Consider the following 18744-nt stretch of genomic DNA (forward strand, 5'->3'; position numbering starts at 1 on the left):
AAATCAATGAAGCCTCTTAGGCAGGCAGGGCACAGCCACGGCCCTCGTGCTGCTTTGCCTTCTCCTCGCCCACAAACAAAGCTTGGATCCACATTTTCCAGCTCGGGAAGCAGAGCCAAGCAGCCCTATGAGTTCCCACAGAGGCAGGAGAAAGAGGAACATCCATAACCTGATCCTCCACACTGCTCTTTACCTGCAGATGTTCACTCCCGTGGATTTGTGCAGCAACAGCTGCAATGGGGTGGGAAGATGCTCGCCTCAAACTGCCACGTTGGCAGAGACCCCACTGCAGATGTAATTATAAAGCTGAAATTCTCTTCCCAACTACTTTTGGGGTTGAGTTTTTTATTGCACTCCTGTGGTTTTGCCACACTGACACGAGCAGCGCTTTGCTGGCAGAAGGGACCCGCTCTGGGTGGTCTCCATAGAGCTGGAGTTGGATTTTTCCCTTTACTGCCTCTGTTTCAGCCTCTCATGCAGAAAAGATGCAGCTCAGACATTTTGTTAGCACTAAAAAGAATACTAATGAACTTGCAGGTTGCTGGGTGAGGCACCTAATGACAAGCCACATGCAGAATTGCTTAGCTGAGTCTCCTGGAAGTTTCAGGGATGAGATTTAAATGGACTCAGGATGCAACAGCTCACCAAAAAAGCCATTTCTTCCCCTATTTCTGCTTAGTGCAGTACCAGGTGTTTTCCTGCTGCTCAACACCCTCATGAGGCTCTAACATACCTGATCAATGTTGGATATTTTCTATTCTGATCCTGTGACTTCCTCTAAATTCTGGGGTTGGGTTTCATCACCTCACCAGCCAAGTTCAGCCATTTGGACCCCATTTCATAGCAAATGGAGAGATGGAGGCACTGCTAGGACACAATCTGCCTGACCTATTTTAGGCACCTGCCTTAGACTGGGATGAATTGCACCCTAAAAAGGCCCATTGCTCCCCAGTGACTGCAAAGGGGGACTGGACAAACATGCTCAGACACAGGCATCCATCATCTCAGACACCTGCAGTTACAGGAGCAGGTATCCCAGACCGTCCCTCCTTTTCTGGGCTCCTATGGAAATGCTCATGGATCAAGCTTTTGACAGAATTTTTGGCAGTTCCTTTGCTTTCTCTCTGTTCCTCCTTAGCCCATGTCCTCCTGTAGTCAACAAGAGAGAGAACTCTGGGAGATGGGCTGGTCCCTCTCTTTTCCCAAGACCTGCTTGGATCAGACACCTAATTTCTGGATGCCAGAATTTCTGGATGGATCTAACTGGGAGCACAGAATCATGACATCCATGAGAGAATCAAAGCATCCTGGTTTAAGACATGAATGAAGCAGTCTCTGACAGGAGCACCGTGCTCTCCCACAGTTCATGTCTCACCCAGGCTGAGAGAGCCCTCCAAGCCCTTGGTGGAGGGGTTGTTCAGCAAACAGCTGCAGCATCTTGGGGTAAGGATCAGAGCTCTGGAAAAGCATGGATGGGGCTCATTTTGGAGAGGAAACCATGCGTTACCACAAATAAAAGATAAAGCACGACATCCCACCTAAGGCAAAGTCCATCTCCACTGAGGAGCTTCCTACAGCACCAAAAAATAGACTCAAATCTAATATCTCTCATGCTGGGGAAAAGTTGGATATGGATCCCATTTTCCAAACTGCCTTGTCTCCAAATAACATACCCTCATACATTTTTAGCCTTGAGTCCTACTGGGATGAGCTTATTCAATCGTGCTTTTCACCTGCACACCTCTGTCTAGCAATCTTCCCCAATAATTCGTGAAGCCTTTGGCCAATTTTAACTAAATTTGACAGAGGAACAGATGGCTCAAAGACATTAAGTACCTGCAAGCCTCGTGCAGATAGGCAGCCAGGTACGGGAGAGGGACGCTGCGAGTGCCCCACGGAGGGAAGGGCCACAGGAAAATGAGATTCATCCTCATCTGAACCTCAGAGAATCCACTCAGCACAAAGCCTTTCCAAACGTCCTCACCACAGGCAGCAAATCATTGACTCCTACTTGGATTAAAATGAAGTAAACTTAAAAGAACTCCGGCTTTATCGGCCTCCGTGCCAGTCAGAGGATGGATTTTGCATATGAAATCAGAGCCTGTGTGACAACTCAGACAAAGGAGGAAAACCAACATGGAAGCAAAGTCAAGTTGCTGCCGGCACCAAGAAACTGCAGGAAATCTTGCACCAAACCTTCCCACATCTATCCAGAGCCCTTGGATGCTGCAGGCAGGGTGAGGGGATGACTGATGCAGCAAATTTTAGGTGGTTCCTGCACCAAATTTTTCTTGGCTCCATTCAAGGCATTTCTTGCATCAAAGGAGGGCACAAAACGATCTCAGCGGCCCCGGGCTGGCCCGGCACGCCAGACGCCAGTAATAGAGCTGCTCATCTATTTCCCATCAATGTATCTTCTTAATGAGGGAAGATGGCTTTTTAATAAATAAAAGCTTTCACCAAAAATAGCTGCACAGCCATTTATAATCCCCTGAAAACTTCTAAAGGTCCAAAGTTGAGGCGCAAAGCACAGAGCAGGAGTTAGTGGAGGGGTGGTGAGGAAATAGGGCAGCCACTCCCAAACCTTTACAGGAAGAAATGCAGCGCACCTTTTCTGCACACACCTGCACATGCCTCACCCTCCCAGCACTAGAGCAGTGTCAAAAGCATTTTGCAAACTAATATTCCCAAAGTCCCAGAGCTTAGGCAAGTACTTTTGTTTCTATTTCAGTGCAGGGGGGAAAAGAGGCAAAGAGCAGCAAAATGACTTCGTTGGAAAGGGCGAGCTGGTGGCAGAGTAAGGACAGAGGAGGCAGCAGCACCCCTGAGCCAAAATCAGGCAAAACCAGGGAGGGATTAGGCACTGAGCCTCGTGGCCACCTCCCCTTTCGTGTCTATCAGCCCCATCTCCCCTCTCCTCCAAGTAAAGCAGATTTGTCCACAAAATCAGCTCCGGGTGGTGCAGCCTCGCCCAGCAGGTACAGATGGACTCGCTGATCAAGATGAATCATTTGGCACATCCCAGTGACCCGGGCGCAACCGCAGAACGGGCTCTTTGCTCAGGGCCCTCTCCAGGGCCAGGGCATCGGGGACAAAAACGAGAGGAGCCTCCAAAACAGGCAGGGCCCCCACATCTGGCCCCTCCAGCTCATCTGCCCCCTCCCCACCAAGGTCTGGCTTGTTTGCCTCACCGAAGCCCCCACCCCGCTCTCAGACAAGGTTAATAGGGTAGAGAGAGAGCATCTGTTTATGAGAAGGTTATCAAGTGAAAGGCAGTAACGCAGCCTCCAAACCAGCTTTTCATAGCCTCTTACTTATTATTTAATTTGGCTCCAGTACGTGAAATTAGGCTAATGGCTGTTAAGTGGTTAAGGCACGCACATTGTCCATCTGCCGAGAAGGCTCCAGGCCGTTGTTCTGTTTCAAAGGCTAAGGAGGAAAAATAATATGAGAGTTGCATGCTGTTAGTTTGAGAGCTCATAAATGCATTTTTTTTCCTCTTTCCCTTGCTTTTATATTTCTTTTATCTCCTGTGCCTTGCCTCTTGCAGCATTAGGAACTTCTGGAAAGGGAGTTAGCGGCTTTATTTTTTTTTTTTTTTTTGTCAATGCTCTTATGCCTTTTTTTGCCTTTATTTTTTTTTTTCTAAGCGGAGGGAAGGGTGAGCCAGCCCGTTCCAGCAATGCCACAGCCACCAGCTGTTGCAGCCTTCCCATTCAGCCGAGCTCAGTGCAGCATCCCCCATTTGAGAGCAGGAGAATTAAGCACAAAGCCCTGAGCTTTTGTCTCTTCTCCTTGACACCAGGACTGGCAGCTTCTCTCCACCAACACAACATCAGCTCTGCAGTTTTCCTTACGCACAATCTGGAGCTCTCAACCCCTCCCCACCTGCGCTCCTTGCTGCATTTAATGAGCAGTTCTACACATTGCATGGAAGAAGGGTGTTTTTCTACACATTTTAAACCTTAAATGATGCAAGCTCAGGCTGGAGCTCCCTCTTCCCTTGAGCTTTGCACGTAACCAGCACCCACGCGGATTCTCGGGTGTCTCGTACAAGAGTTGAGCTTGTTCTGTCATTGCTTCAGAGGAATAATGAGGTCCCTCAAAGCTTTACTGTTTTCATGGGAGTTGTAGGAATGTAACCTCCCTGTAAAAGCTGGCCAAAACCAGGCAGCTGATTCACAAAAGCCAGCAGGAATGGTGAAGGGGAAAAGGGACACCTGGACCTGTCTTCCATGCATCCACAAAGAAGGTGTGAATGTCTTTAAGGCAGATGAGCTACAGACAGCAAAGTTAAAATGCATGTCAAACCTAGCCAAAAATCCTTGGGATAATGGGATGACAGAGTGGTTTGGGTTGCAAGTTTAAAGGCCATCCAGTCCCATCCCCCTGCCAGGGGCACCTTCTACTATCTCAGGTTGTTCCAATCCCCCTCCAACCTAGCCTGGAATACTTTCAGGGACAGGGCAGCCACAGCTTTTCTGGGCAACCCATACCAGGGCCTCAGCACCTCACAGGGATTGGGAATCTCATCCCAATATCCCACGTAACCCTGCCCTCTCACAGTGGGAAGCCATTCCCCTTTGTTCCATCAGGCAAGGGAAACTGCTTTACCTGACAGCAGCCCTGGGAAGGAGGGGGCTCTGAGGAGGAGAATGGCAGGCAGGAAAGAGAAGGAATTCTCCAGCCACTGCAAAAAAATAGAAGCCCAGAGCCATCTCTGTCCCTCGTGTAGGAGCTGAGCTGACTCTGAGTGAGGAGGGTTATTTATGGGGACACGAGGAAGGAGAAGGCAGCTGACGAGCAGATCTCATTTTCCTCCATTACTGCAACAACCCCACTTGAAATCCAACTTTATTTCTTCCTTTCCAAGCCGGGGAAAAAATAAATAACTGAATGCCACAAACAAAGTCAGCCTTCCATCCTTGTTATCCCCTGATTTTGCCAGAGGTTAGCGGGGTGGTTTCAGACTCACAGCAGGGGAAACAAGCAGCAGTTGGCAGCACCAGGAGAAAAGATTGGAGCATTTACCAACAGGCTTGTCCCCTCACCTCTCCTGAAAGGAGCCTCCAGTGCTGCTTTTGCACAGAAGCAGTTTTCAGGGCATAGCTGTGGCATCCAGGCTGGCCATCTGCTCTATCTCCCCTGGCTTTGTCCCTCAGCACTGGCTCTCTCACCAGGTATCTGCATGAATTACTCCTCCCCACCTGTACCTTTGTTCACAGAGTATGTAAATATAAATACATGTTTGCCTTTTAAAAAAAAGCTATGTTTTGCATATAAATATAGATTTATTTTTTTACATATTGAGGGTTGGCACTAGATTATCTTCAAGGCCCCTTCCAGTCTGAGCATTTCTATGATCCCATGATGAACACACACAAATTTGGTCTCTGTGTGTGCCAATGGCTGACACATGCAGAACGAATTGTGCTCAGGGGGTGCTTTGTTATAACACTCAACCCCTAAATTCCCAGCCCTATACTCATTTTGACACTGCTCTCCTGCTTCCCTGCTGAACCTCACCCAAAACACACCATCCAGACCATGTTTTTTGAGGAAAGATATGAGGAAAACAGGAAATTAAGCTGCTGGTGCTGCCTGACGGGAGGATGAAGCGGCTGTGTGCTGGAATAACCAGCAAAGTGAGATGCTCAGCCCATGTCCTGCAGCTCTGCACCTGCTTGTGCTGACAAATAACTGCCCAGCCTGCAGAGCATTCTGGGACTATGGAAGGGAGCAGGATTTTTTCACAGAAAATTGCCCAGATTTGGTCGAGCAGTGCGGGAATCTCGCGCTGGTGCAGCGGTTTCTGGGGGGGGAATGAGCTGGTGCAATATTTTTATTTGACACTGGCAGAAGCCCTGCTCTGACACATTTTTCCCTGTTCTGCTGCCAGCACTGTTTAATTCCCGTGGCAGGCTGGCGGGAGCGGCGAAGCGATCCTAGCAGAAGTCTGACACCAGGAGAGCTCTGTGTGAATAGCATATCCTGCAAATCTGCAGGATAGAGAACATCTGAAAACCAGGTTAAGGGATAAATACTGACAAGCCCTGACTGGAGAACAGAGTGTTCATTCAAACACCTGCATGAACTGGAGGATTGTTTCGGTTTTCCCTCTAAATGCTGCTGAACCAGGTGATAGAGCCACATGGAAAAGCAGAAGGAGGAGGCAATTCAGAACCTCCAACCTGCTCCTGGAGTGTGGGGGGCTTCCATCTGAAAATGGGGGAATTGGCAGGGCAGGGTTTGCAGCATCAGAACCTCTAGCCTGCTCATGGAGTATGGGGGGCTTCTGTCTGAAATTGGGGGAATTGGGGCAGAGTTTGAAAGAAGCATCCTTCTAGGAGTCTGACACCAGGACAGCTCTGTGTGAATAGCATATCCTGCAAATCTGCAGGAGAGAGGACATCTGAAAACCGGGTTAAGGGATAAATACTGAAAACCAGAAGGAGGAGGCAATTCAGAACCTCCAACCTGCTCCTGGAGTATGGGGGGCTTCCATCTGAAAATGGGGGAAGTTGGCAGGGCAAGGTTTGCAGGAAGCATCCTTCAAGGAGTCCTACCCCTTACCACGCTGCCAGGAAGTATATGCAAGGAAAAGAAGGATTACAGCACTTTGCTTCTGATCATCCCTGTTTTGAAGGGCTTTTTTGGCCTTAGTCGCCAGCAATTTTGGCAAGAGCTTTCCCAAGCACTGAGCTGGCAGTTGTAGGGAAGAGGGTGGCTTTATCCAAGACATAAAAATCCGGGGAGATGGCTTTGAACTAAAGCTGATGCAGGAGAAAGACAAAAAGGAAATATCCTCGTGGGCACAGCAGCTGCTTCAGAGACAGCAGGGAAAATTTGTGGAGAGGAGGCTGAGCTCAGAGTAGTTTTTCCCAGACTGCAGGATCACAGTGTGGAAGGAGGAGACCTGAGGAGGATAGGCTCCATAATTTTCCTCTGATTTCTTTAAGAAAGGGAAGCTTTGACCCCCTCCTCTTGTCTCAGGGGAGCAGGGAAGGAGGACACGCTGCTCACAGCCTGCAGCCTCGCTGGTGGGACGGGAAATTGCTCTGCTCCTGCTGGGATCTGCAGCCCTGGCCTCTATGGGGAGTGATGGATGAAAGGGAGGGAGAGGAGGAGGAAGCTGTGTCTTAAGGCTCTGCAGCAGCAAATGGCCTCAGCGATTAGAACTGAGTGGGCAGCTGTGTATCACTCTGGATTTTCTGCCTGTTTCATCACTAGCAGTGACTCAGGAATATTCTTCATCGCCCTCAAGCGAGGATATGATCATTTTCTGCCACTTGAGATGAAGCTAATTTTACAGCAGCTTAGAGGGAGAGAGATGTCATGTGCTGATTTCTGTACTGTCTGCATCACCCAGTGCTGCAGCACAGCCAGGCCTTAGGTGCTGACAGCTGGAAGTTAAACCACCCTGCACCAGGACGGAAAATCAAGGGAAAGGGGGTTTGGAGCTGCAGGGCCCAGAAAGATGAGAACAGAAAAGCAGCACAGAATCAAAAATTCCCAGCAAGGAGAAAGCTAACAGCAACCCTTCTCCAGGTTCATAGAATCCCAATGTGGTTTGGGACGGATGGGACCTTAAAGATCATCTTGTTCTACCTCCTGCCATGGGCAGGGAGACCTTTACTATCCCAGGTTGCTCCAATCTGGCCTTGGACATTTCCAGGTCTGGGGCAGCCTCAACTTTTCTGGACAATGTTTGCCAGTCCTATTCATTAGTAGGAGAAGCATCCTGACTGCCTGAAGGTGTAGGATCTACTCCTGGTACGAGAAGTGTGCTGAGAAAAACTGATGGACAGAAGGCAAATCTCCAAGGCCTGATCTCACCACTTAAATCCAACCAGTCCCAGACACTCCAGATTTACCAAAAGCAAATCCTGGTGAGTGAGTAGCCCACTTTTCACAGAATTCCAGAATGGTTTGGGTAATGGAAGCAACCTTAAAACTCATCTCAATCCAACTCCCTGCCATGGGCAGGGACACCTTTCACAAAACCTGGTTGCTCAAAGTACAAAGCGTTCACAACGCTGGTGCCAAATCACTCCCTTAGCACATCAGGTCCTGGATCTGGCTGAGCTCCTCTTCTGATCCTATCAGAGCTTCCCACCGAGCTGGGATGAGATGGCAGCAGAACCAAATGCCACCACCAGCACTGCAGCTGGACTGCCCGGGCTCCTGGCTGGGAACCAGCCCTATGACCACTTTCAGATGGGTTTTCTTGCTCGCTTCTCAGGCCATTTATTTATTTCTGGGATGCAAAATCTGCCTTCTTCCCAGGCCCTGGCAGTGCCTCATCAGGCTCCCTGTGCAAAGCCATGGTGTCCCAGCCACCGCCCGCCATGTGATTCCTTGACAGCCCTGGATTCGGGAGCTAACTGGCAGTGGTGGCTGCCTTTGCAGGGGAAACGGAGCAGTGCTGCCAGCTTTTCGTGACAAAGGGAGTGTTTATAACAGGCATGGTGACAGCTGTCCGAATGCCACATTTATTTACAAAACGTTCGTTAAATTACTGACAGTTGGCGCCGCGCGGGGAAGCTGAGAGGAGGAAGAGCTGACACGTCCCCGGCGTGCTCATTCAGCAGCCCCACGGTGCCTCTCAGCAGCCTCCCCTGGCAGCATGGGTGGCACAGCCCTTTGCTCAGGGTGTCACTGCACCTTCCGTCCTCCCCTTGGCACCAAACCTGCAGGGGGATCATCCTGCAACTCCCACCCACTCCAGAGGGTCAGAGCCACCAAGGTGGGTGAAGTTCCTCCTAACAATGCATGACCACCAAGCCTACAGCCTTTTCTAGAAAGATCAAGAGGATGTTGATAACCCTATGATCCCTTCAGATTATTTCAGGCAGTGCCACTTGAAAGGACCAGCTTCCCCTTCCAGCGTGGGTAGCACAGCCCTTTGCTCAGGGTGTCACTGCACCTTCTGTCCTACCCTTGCCACTAAACCTGCAGGGGGATCATCCTGCAACTCCCACCCACCCCAGAGGGTCAGTGCCAGGACTTAGTGCATCCCTCTGGCTGTCCAGGATGGCCAAGACCCTGCCAGGGGGCTCAGAGACCCTGGCACAGAGCCCAGAACACCTGTGGGTTTGATTATGACCCATGGAGCAAGTTACCAACCTTAGATGAAGATCAGCAAGCCACAACAGTTTAAGCAGAATATTAGTAAAGTTATCACGAGGTGGAAAAGTAGATTTTAGAGATTTTAGTATGGAGGTTCAGAAGGCAAGATGGAGGGAACTGGGTGTGTCCAGCCTTTCTCCTTCTTCTTGGCCTCCATCTTCTGCTGTGATGGTGGCACTTTTAGATTGGTTTAGAGTAGAGGCTCACTGTCTAGCATAGGTGATAGGTATTGGAAAGTAAATGTAAACATTGTACACGTAGTTTTTAGTATAAAGACATAACACTGCCCTGGGGCAGGCAGAATGCCTCGGACTCTGTTGCTGAGCTGACCTTGGCAGGGCAGGAGAAAATTTTTTATAGATAAGAAACAATAAACAACCTTGAGACCGAGAAATTAGGAGCCCTGACTCCTCCTTTGAGCACCGGGCTGGGAAAAGAGACTTTCAGACTTTTCTCAAGGTCACTCTGAGCAGCAGAGACCCTGACAGGTCAGAGCCAACAAGGTGGGTGAAGTTCCTCCTAACAGTGCACAGCCACCAAGCCTGCAGCCTTTTCTAGAAAGATCAAGAGGATGTTGATAACCCTGTGATCCCTTCAGATTATTTCAGGCAGTGCCACTTGAATGGATGGAGGTCACCAGGAGCACCTCTGGATGGCCAAAAATGTCTGTGTTGTTTTCAGACTCACAGAGGTGGCTGAGGTGAAGGCCCCGTGTCTGCTGAGCAATGCCAACAGTCTGCAAGCTGCTGGCTCGGAACCAGCAAGGAAATTGCAGCTGCCAACCTCCAGGAGACAAGGACAACAGGAGAAATTTAGGAGCCCAGCTGACATTCACCAGTGAAAGCATCTCCCCTGACCAACCACCTCCATGACAAAGCAACAACAACCCAAGAAGGGATTTTGACTTTCTGAGCACAGAATTGTTCAGGCTGGAAAAGACCTCCAAGAACATCAACTCCAACCATTCCCCCAGGCCACCATTCACCCACTGTCCCCAAGTACCACATGCACGTGGCTTTTAAATCCCTCCAAGGATGAGAAGGGATTCCTCATTCCAGTGCCTGACTGCCCTTTTGGTACAGAAATATCCCCTAATATCCAAACTAAACCTCCTCTGGTGCAATTTAAGGTTGTTTCCTCTTGTCCTATCACTCATTACTCATGAGAGGAAACCAATCCCCACACCCTGCCCTGCCACAGAATGCAAGAGAGGGAAGAGACTCTTTAATTCCACTGGTCAAGGCCAACACGGTACCTTTGGCTCCTCGTGTTTGTAGAGGACTCAATCACATCACCTGCACACACACACCATGAGGAACCTCCAAACTGCTCCCTCCCAACGCTGCCACGTCCTGCCCTGACTCCCACACCGTGGAAGTTTGCAGAGCAAACAGGGTCCTGACGTGCCTTCGCCAGCTGGAAATTTGGCCTTGGAAAATATCATTCAAAATAAACTTTGTCTGATTCAAAACAAAGCAGCTCTTCCACATAGCAGTAAGTTATGGCAGGGATGAAGTTTGATGGAAAAATCAACCCAAGATGTAAAGCAGTTTTGAGGTGAGGGGAAGATTTATTTTCAGCTAAAGGGAAACTGCGTGTGCCCAGAAATCCTTCCCTTCTGAGGCTGAATGAAATCAGAATCTTGCTACTTCCTATAAAACACTTTTAAACCAAATCTTGCTTTAGCTTCATCAAAGAACTTCCTGTAACATTTGAGAAGATGCTTAACTGAACTCACACACTCGGATAAAAGGAAAGAAATACTATTTTTCCAAGCAAACCTAAACCTGCCTTCTCTCCCACAAGGCAATTCTAAGTCAAATCCTTTCCAGTCAAGGTATGCAAGAAAGAAATGGATTGTGTAATAAAAATATCTGGGTTTGAATTAAAAAAGAAAAAGTATTTTCTTATTTAACAAATGATAAAAGCCTGAAATTTTTGAATGAAAGTAGACTCCCAGCTCCTGCTGAATAGTAATGGAAGAAAAAGGACTTGGAAAATACTTCCTGGAATTTTCACCTCAGTCACCTTTCCTTTGAGCTCATCAAGAGCTTTCTACTGGACTGTGAGAAAGGAAAAGGGATGCAAGCTAATTAAATGTTATCTTTATGGTTTTTAAGGTTATTTAAGGAATAAAGCCCTACACATATAATTGACTGAATTTGGAGGACTGAAGGATAAGAACCCAAATGTGCCTTCGAATATTACTGCTGTGCCTATCTGTAGGTCCAAAGTATCTTGAGATTTGGCAGTGTCTTTGAGCCTGGAGCTGCCCTGCTCTCCTTTCATACCTTTGAGAATTTGCTTTTCTCAACAGCTTCCTCTCATTCTTCTTATTAGAGATGAGTAAAAACCATGAGGTTGAAAAACACGCTGCTTTTGCTGAACTGAGGATGTGAAGCTGCAAAAATAATGATCCCACCATGACAAAAAAAGGGAAAAAGAGACTCAAAAATCCCAAGTAATGAATGTTTGGATCATGGCCGGGGCTCTGCATGTGTCTGATAAAACAGACACAGGTGTCAGAGCCATTTATGGTTGCAGGCACAGAGCCGGTCAAAATCTCCCATCTCTGGGAAAAAAAATCCTGTGATATTTCACCAGCTGCTCATGTTGGAAGGTGGTTTTATCCCTTATTTACTCTGTCCTCATTGACATGCAGAGCTGGACTCGCTCCTCTCCTGTTTGACCCTTGGTGTCCTTTCCTATTCAGCACCGTCCCCAAAGGTGTCCCCACCTTCAGACCAGGCTCAGCTCTCCATACCTCATCCCAATTCTCTCCCAGATTTTTCCAGGGAAGAATCCAGCTGCAAAGTCAAGTTTGCCTGCAGATTTCCCTTACCCACCCATCTGCCTCCTCACTTTGCACATAAACTAAGGATGCTTCCCAGCGTGACTGTGGCGGTGACAGCCAACACCACTCCCTGACAGCTGAAGAATCCTTATTTAAACCAGCATTTTTAATATCCTCATGATGGAGATGCTGTTGGCGGTTCAGCAGACGCTGCAGCAACCAGACAGCCAAGCCTGAGCCTCAGACTTGGCTTCTTCACAGCCTTGCACCTCTGAGAACTAAACCCAAGGGGAGCAGAAGGTATTTCCCACTTGCTTTGCAAAGGTGCCGCATGCAACAACGAGCAAACCCCGAGGAGAAGGAATTCCACATTGCTATTCCACACACAACCCCTTCACAGTCTGCATACTGGAGCAGGACTGAAATGCTGTCTTCCAACCTGATCCCCAGTCCATTACAGTTGGGATAAAGACTTGTGGTGACATTAATGAGCACTGGATCAGCCCCTTTGCTGGCATAAATCTCTCTGTCGCATCAGTGGGATTGCATTTTCCCCATTTCCCTGTTTGTTTGGCTCTGGATTCTCATTACAATTTCTATTAGCCCAGGCTCCCACTGATGTGGTCGTAGATTAGTTCCTTCCTGATTTTTTTCCTCTGAAGGAAAATAAGGGTGTCTGAGCTCAAAGTGGCAGGTTTTGGCAGGTCTGGGGGGAAGAAAACAACTCTTTCTGATCAAGAGGAGAATTTTTCCTACAGCACAGATTGGAGTAACTCCAGTGAAGCCAACAGAAGTGACAAACACTCAGGCAAGCTGAAGATGGCCCACATCCCCAGCCCACCTCTGTTAACACACACGTGGAGCTGCCAGTTCAGGGCTGCAGTGCCAGCAGCAGCGTGGCTCAAAGGGCTCTGCCAGGGTGGCACTGGGACAGCACACCAGGACAGCCAAAGGCTAGAGGTGAGGCCAGGTGCCATCCCTTGGACTGGCACCCATAAATGCTTGATTCCAAGGCTTACATCAGCTCATGGTTCTGGTGAGGCAGCTTCAGAGCAGACTTGGGGGCTGTGAGCAGCCCCACAGAGGCATTGCTTTCCCAGGTCCCAATATCCCTGATTTTACTTCAGCTCCCACCTAACCATCCACCCTGCCAGCAGTTCTGCAGTGACCCCAGCCACACACCATGACAATTGCCAACATGACAATTCCCTGTCATGGCCAACCAAATAAATCTCCCAGTCCCCTCTTCATACCCCAAGCAAATACATCACCCAGTTCCCTCCCAATACCCCTAGTTTTACTTCAGCTCCCACCTAACCATCCACCCTACCAGCAGCTCTGCAGTACCCCAGCCACACACCAGGAACCCCCAACATGACAATTCCCTGCCATGGCCAACCCAATAAATCTCCCAGTCCCCTCTTCAAACCCCAAGCAAGGGCAGGACATGGGTGGACACCTCTGGTGCCCTCCAGTAGGACACTTTTAGCATTTTCCTTGCAGAGGGATGAATCCTGCCACAAAGAGACTGCAACGCAAGCAGATGACTCATGGAGCAGAGAAAGGAAGCGTTGCAATTGCTGTGCACGAATCAAGACATTTATAGGGCCTGGGAGGGCACCCAACATCACACCAGGAGCTCAGGGCAGGGCTGACAACTGAAAATCCATTTCCTAAGCCTGCCTTAACCATTACAAACACCAGCCCAGCATGTCTCCAATGTGGGGCCTCCCTTCCCCATCCCATCCCTGTTTGACTTCAGCCTTTCCAGATGTGGGATGCTTAAGCCAGGGTGGAGATGAAACCTCCACAAAAGCCCATTTGTCCCCTAGGAGACCCCAGCTCCAGTGAACCAGAGGCAGCAGCTCTACCAGGAAAGCTATAAAGGGAAACCCTCCTCTGGCACAGCAATCAGGAGCTTGTCTCATCTCAGATGGAAATTGCACTCAGGGAAAAAAAAAAAAAAAAAAAAAGAATAATCCATGCATATGACAATTTTTTTTCACCACTTTAAGCTGATTCCATCTCGGAGATGGGAGAGAGGTGGCAGAGATTTGCTGACATGTCACTTTAGTAATAAACTCCTCTTTCAGAAACGTGCCACCGCTAGCAGAGCGATCGGCTCGTGAGCTACAAACCCCACACGTGGGGCTCCTGCAGCCTCTCCTATGGGGCATTCCCAAAAACGTGGGGACAAAACCCTGACCAGAAAGGAGGACTCGGCAAGAGGAGACAGACAGAGGTGAAGTGGCACTGTGAGGGATGCAGAACATGCTCTGCTCCTTCCTCACCTTAATGCAGGAGGGGTCACCACACCCCTGAATTGATTGCCTAAACCTCAGGTGAAAAGGGGAGAGGTTTGAAGGAGAACGACAAAGGTGGTGGATACTGGAGAATTAGTGGAATTAACTTGGGTTAAGACATGAGTGCACAGCTTAACTCCATACCTACAGGGCTGTTGGAAGCTGCTTCCAGCCCATCTCAGGTGCTCAGAATTCCTTTGCTGCTCAGGAACAGAGAAAAGCAAAGGTGTGACACCTCGGCCTCTGCCAGCCCCAGCTACATCTCCCATTTCAGCCTTGAGAAGCAGTTAGGCAAGCAATCAGGAGTCTCTGAAATAAACAACTGCAGCAGGACAAAAACCCGGTACTGGGCATGGAGACCATGGGAATGGGATGGATTTTGCACAGGTCTGAGCCTGGAGAGGCAGATCAGCACTGATCTGGAAATGAGGAATGTGGTGGTTGTGCAGGGAAGGGGGGAGCTGGCTGGGCAGGGCGGGAGATGGGAACAGCTAACTTGGGGTGTTCTCAGCTGGTGGGACAGGCAGCACTGCCTCAGTGGGGTTATTGCAGCTCAGAGTGGGAGTGGGAGCCTGGAGCAAAACGGACTCAGAGCTGGGTAGCCACCAGAGGAGGTTTAGCAATCATGGCTGGCCCCTTTCATCATCATCCTCTTCCCTGTCTGGCTTTTGTTACTCACACCAGGAGCCCAGCCCGGTGCTGGGCACTGCTCTGAGCCCCCCTGAACCCCCCATGACTCAGCCAAGGCTTTCCCAGGCAGAGACAGGCTGGATGGGTTCCCCTGGCCTCCTCCTCTGCAGGATTTCTGCACTCATTGACGGCAAACCACAAAGGCAGCTGCCCAAAACCTCAGCGAGAATCACCCTCACTCAAACTCTGGCAAGAAAATCACTGGGGGAGACTTGGAGGCTCCCCCAGGACCTGGGTGCTGGAACACACCACATTTACCCATTAGAGATCATTCCCATTTTTCTGTTGCACAATAAAAACACAGCAAGGCAAATTCCCGTGAATAAAGGGGGGAAGATGGGGCAGCAGAGAGTCACAGAAAACAGACCCATCTCTGAAAAATAGTATTTTCTGCTTAGCAAACAAGCACTTTCTGTTTGCACCCATCAAACAAACATGCTTGATTTTGTTTTGTTTCACAGCCAAGTCATCATTTCTCCAAAATTATTTCAAGAGCACAACAGGGGCCAAATAAATTTGCAAAACAGGCTTAGGTAAAGAATGACAGAGCTCAGTAGCAAAGCTCACAGCCTTTTTCAAAGCCTGCGTGGAAACCACAGGAAACATCAGGGTTAAAAAAAGCTTTGCCTCATGTTTAACTCAAATTTGACTTTTAGTGTTGGAATCAAAGAGGGGAACAAATGAAGGCATTGCATCACCCTGCCAAGGAAACCAGAGGAGATGGAGAGAGGAGCACCGTGGATTTGGGGGGACACCATGCAGGCGCCTGTGCTGCTGATGGGAATGTCAGAGCCTCGCCATGGAAAGCGCTGACTGATGCCAATTAAAGTGAAATCATAATCAAGCCATTTGTTTTGGTGCCCAGAGAGCTGCTCCAAAGGTCTCAGCAATGCCTGGACTCGGTTCAAGCACTGCATGGAAGTTCAGGATGGGTCCTCTCAGCATGAAACACTCACTGCTGGTGAGGGCAGAGCTGTCTGGACATGGTGGGAGGGGAGGATGATCAGCCTCATCCTCACAATCTGTGCTTAAGGACACAAAGAAGGACAGAAAACTGACCTTCACCTGCACACAATTCCTCAGTGTAACCCCAAAGGCAGGACCAACACATCCATCAGTAAAAACACAGTGCTGTGACACAACACCCTCAAACCCTTTCCCTATTCCCACAAGCTTTGCTGCATCCAGGAGTAAATCTTACCCCTCCAATCCCAGGCAGCAGCTCTGACCCAACATCTACAGCTTGATTTAAATTTAATACAGTGATCCAAAGTGCTGGTACCCATGGCATGCCTGTACCCTCCAGCAGAAACACCACGAGATGGAAGGAAATATCTGAACGCCTCCGACATGTCTGGTCCTAAACTGATTCCCCACAGTGGATTGTACAGAGCAAAGCCTTTACAACAGAGAAGTCTCCTTGCAGCTTTTAATCCAGCTTTTTTCCCAGCACTGAATTCACTCTGCTTGGAGGGACAGAGCTGAAAAGAGCCTCTTGGCAGGGCACTGCTGCTCAGGCTCCTCAGCACCTGCCACCCCAATAAAACAACCTATTTCCAACAGCCAAAGCCTCTCCCTTGGGAAGAGGGTGGGACAGGATTTCCAAGTGCTCCAGAGAAAGAGCAACTTCTGCTGTGGAGTTTTCAGCTTCCTCTTCACTTTTGGCATCTGTGAAATACCAAGAAGGGACCTCTAGAAACATCTCTCCTTCCAAATCCTTGGCTGCAGCTCCCTGTCCTCCCACCTTGCATGGAAATGAGTGGGATTGGATTAGACCTGATTTTTTTTTTTTTCCCTTTTCTGACTGCCACCCATGCAGGGCTGGGCAGGAGGTGGCCAGGAGCATCACTGGGGTCTGCCAGAGCCTTTGTAGCAGCATTGCTATTCTGCACAAGTTAACTCCTCCACAACAGATCGATGGGCACACGGGGCTGGGAGGGGAGCAGGCAGGAAGATTCATGCTTCCTTGATTTCCTCTGGTTTTCACATGCTCTGCTCCTCCTGGTGCAGCACGACAGGGACTGACCAGGGGATGCAGCAATGTCCCACTGCCTGCTGGGCCAGCTGCTCCCACCTCAAACCAGCAGGAAAACACCTCCAAATGCCCAGCAAAGCCACACCTGTGTGTCCCTGTCACCACAGTAGAGCATGGAGGTGGCAGTGGCAGCAAGCCATTCATTTCCAAGAGCAATCCCTGCTCCAGGACAGCAGGGATGTCATCAGCACAGTGGGAATGGAATCTGCACATCCCAAAGCCCACGTGCCCCTCTCCTGGGGCACACCTGTATTGGCAAGGCACCTATGAAGGGACACTGACATCCCTTGGCACCAGAGCGACTCCCAGCTCTACAGGGATGCACTCATGGCAGCTCGGGGATGATGGCACACTGCTGTCCTCCCTCCATCCCCAGAGCCAGGATTCGTCCCCCTTCCCACGAAGCCTCCCTGGCAGAAGAATCCCTCCTGCTGACTCACCCAAGCTTCCCTTTGTTCTCCTCCAACACCAGCGGCCACCCAGTGCCAGGGCAGAGCACCTCCATCCTGGTGTGGATCAAGATCCCTGATCTATGCCCAAAACCCTGTGCAGGCCCTCACAAGAGCCTCTTCTCACAAGTTTGCAGAGCACCCACCCAGCTGCTGCCACCCCGAGTGCTTCACTGCCCAGACCCCCAGTAACCCAAACCTCTCCCTCTTTGACAGCAGGATCTGTTGGAATTTTGGCACTTGGGAGAGCACAGTGATTCAGGAAAGAAAAGGAGCTGCTACTTTTTTAAAGCCAAGCTCAAATTCCAAAGCAAGACACTGTCCTCCATCTCTGCCACCTTTTCCAGCCTCTTCTCCCAGTCGTGCCATGACACAAGACAAACCCAGAGAAATGGCCACAACACAAATCCCACCCTCCCAGGAGCTGGGAAGGGGGACACAAGTTTTGGCTTCAAACAACGGAATTGCAGAAAAATTCCTGCTGAAATTCCTCCCGGGGCTTTTTTGTCTGCCCTGGCTCAGCACTTGGGAGAATACAGCGATTCAGGAAAGAAATTTTACTTTTTTAAGCCAAGCTCAAATTCCTAAGCAAGACACTGTCCTCCATCTCTGCCACCTTTTCCAGCCTCTTTGCCCAGTCGTGTCATGATGCAAGACCGATCCAGAGGAATGGCCACAACACAAATCCCACTCTCCCAGGAGCTGGGAAGGGGGACACAAGTTTTGGCTTCAAACAACGGAATTGAAGAAAAATTCCTGCTGAAATTCCTCCTGGGGCTTTTATTTCTGCCCTGGCTTGTCCCCTCTCCACGGGCTGGCCCAAAGCAGGAGTGCAGTGTCACCGCACACGCCCAGCTGGCCCCGCAGATGTTGGTGTCACCTATTCAAAGCTCCTGAGGAGCAAAGTCGCTCCCGAGCATGCCGGAGTTGCAAGCGCCGCTTCCCAGCGCTGCAATTAAAACCTGGCTTTTGATTTTTAATGTCCCTATCAAACATCCTCTGGGATGACTGCGCCCATCTGCTGCGAGGACAGGGACGAGTGTCTGGGCATAAGATGTCCCAGAAATTATGCTGAGCTGAATTACGGATTCCTCGGCAGCGCCTGGACCCCTCGGATCGCTGCTGCAGGAGGCAGGACCCTGGTGCAACGCCCAGCCCCCATTTCTCCCCTTCCCAGGGAGGGAATGCTGCCAGAGAACAGCAGCCCCTGCCTCTGGAGCGCGGGGGTTTTTAAGGAGCGGAGCATTAACCTGCCCCATCCTGCACTTCCCTATTCCAGCAGGTCTGCACCTGAGATAAAGGCACAAAGCCACACCAGGGGGTCACCAACTCCCCCTGTCCCCA

General features: G+C 49.8%; 1 protein-coding gene across 5 annotated transcripts in view; it reads right to left on the reverse strand.

Moving 5' to 3' along the window:
* The window catches only part of LOC128948301 (protein CEPU-1), a 392012-nt gene that overhangs the window by 130478 nt on the left and 242790 nt on the right, over positions 1-18744 (reverse strand). The window lies entirely within an intron of this gene.

This window comes from Melozone crissalis, unplaced genomic scaffold (assembly GCF_028551555.1).
Source record: "Melozone crissalis strain CALT ecotype California unplaced genomic scaffold, PUWL_Pcris_2 ptg000120l_1, whole genome shotgun sequence".
NCBI classification, from domain to species: domain Eukaryota; kingdom Metazoa; phylum Chordata; class Aves; order Passeriformes; family Passerellidae; genus Melozone; species Melozone crissalis.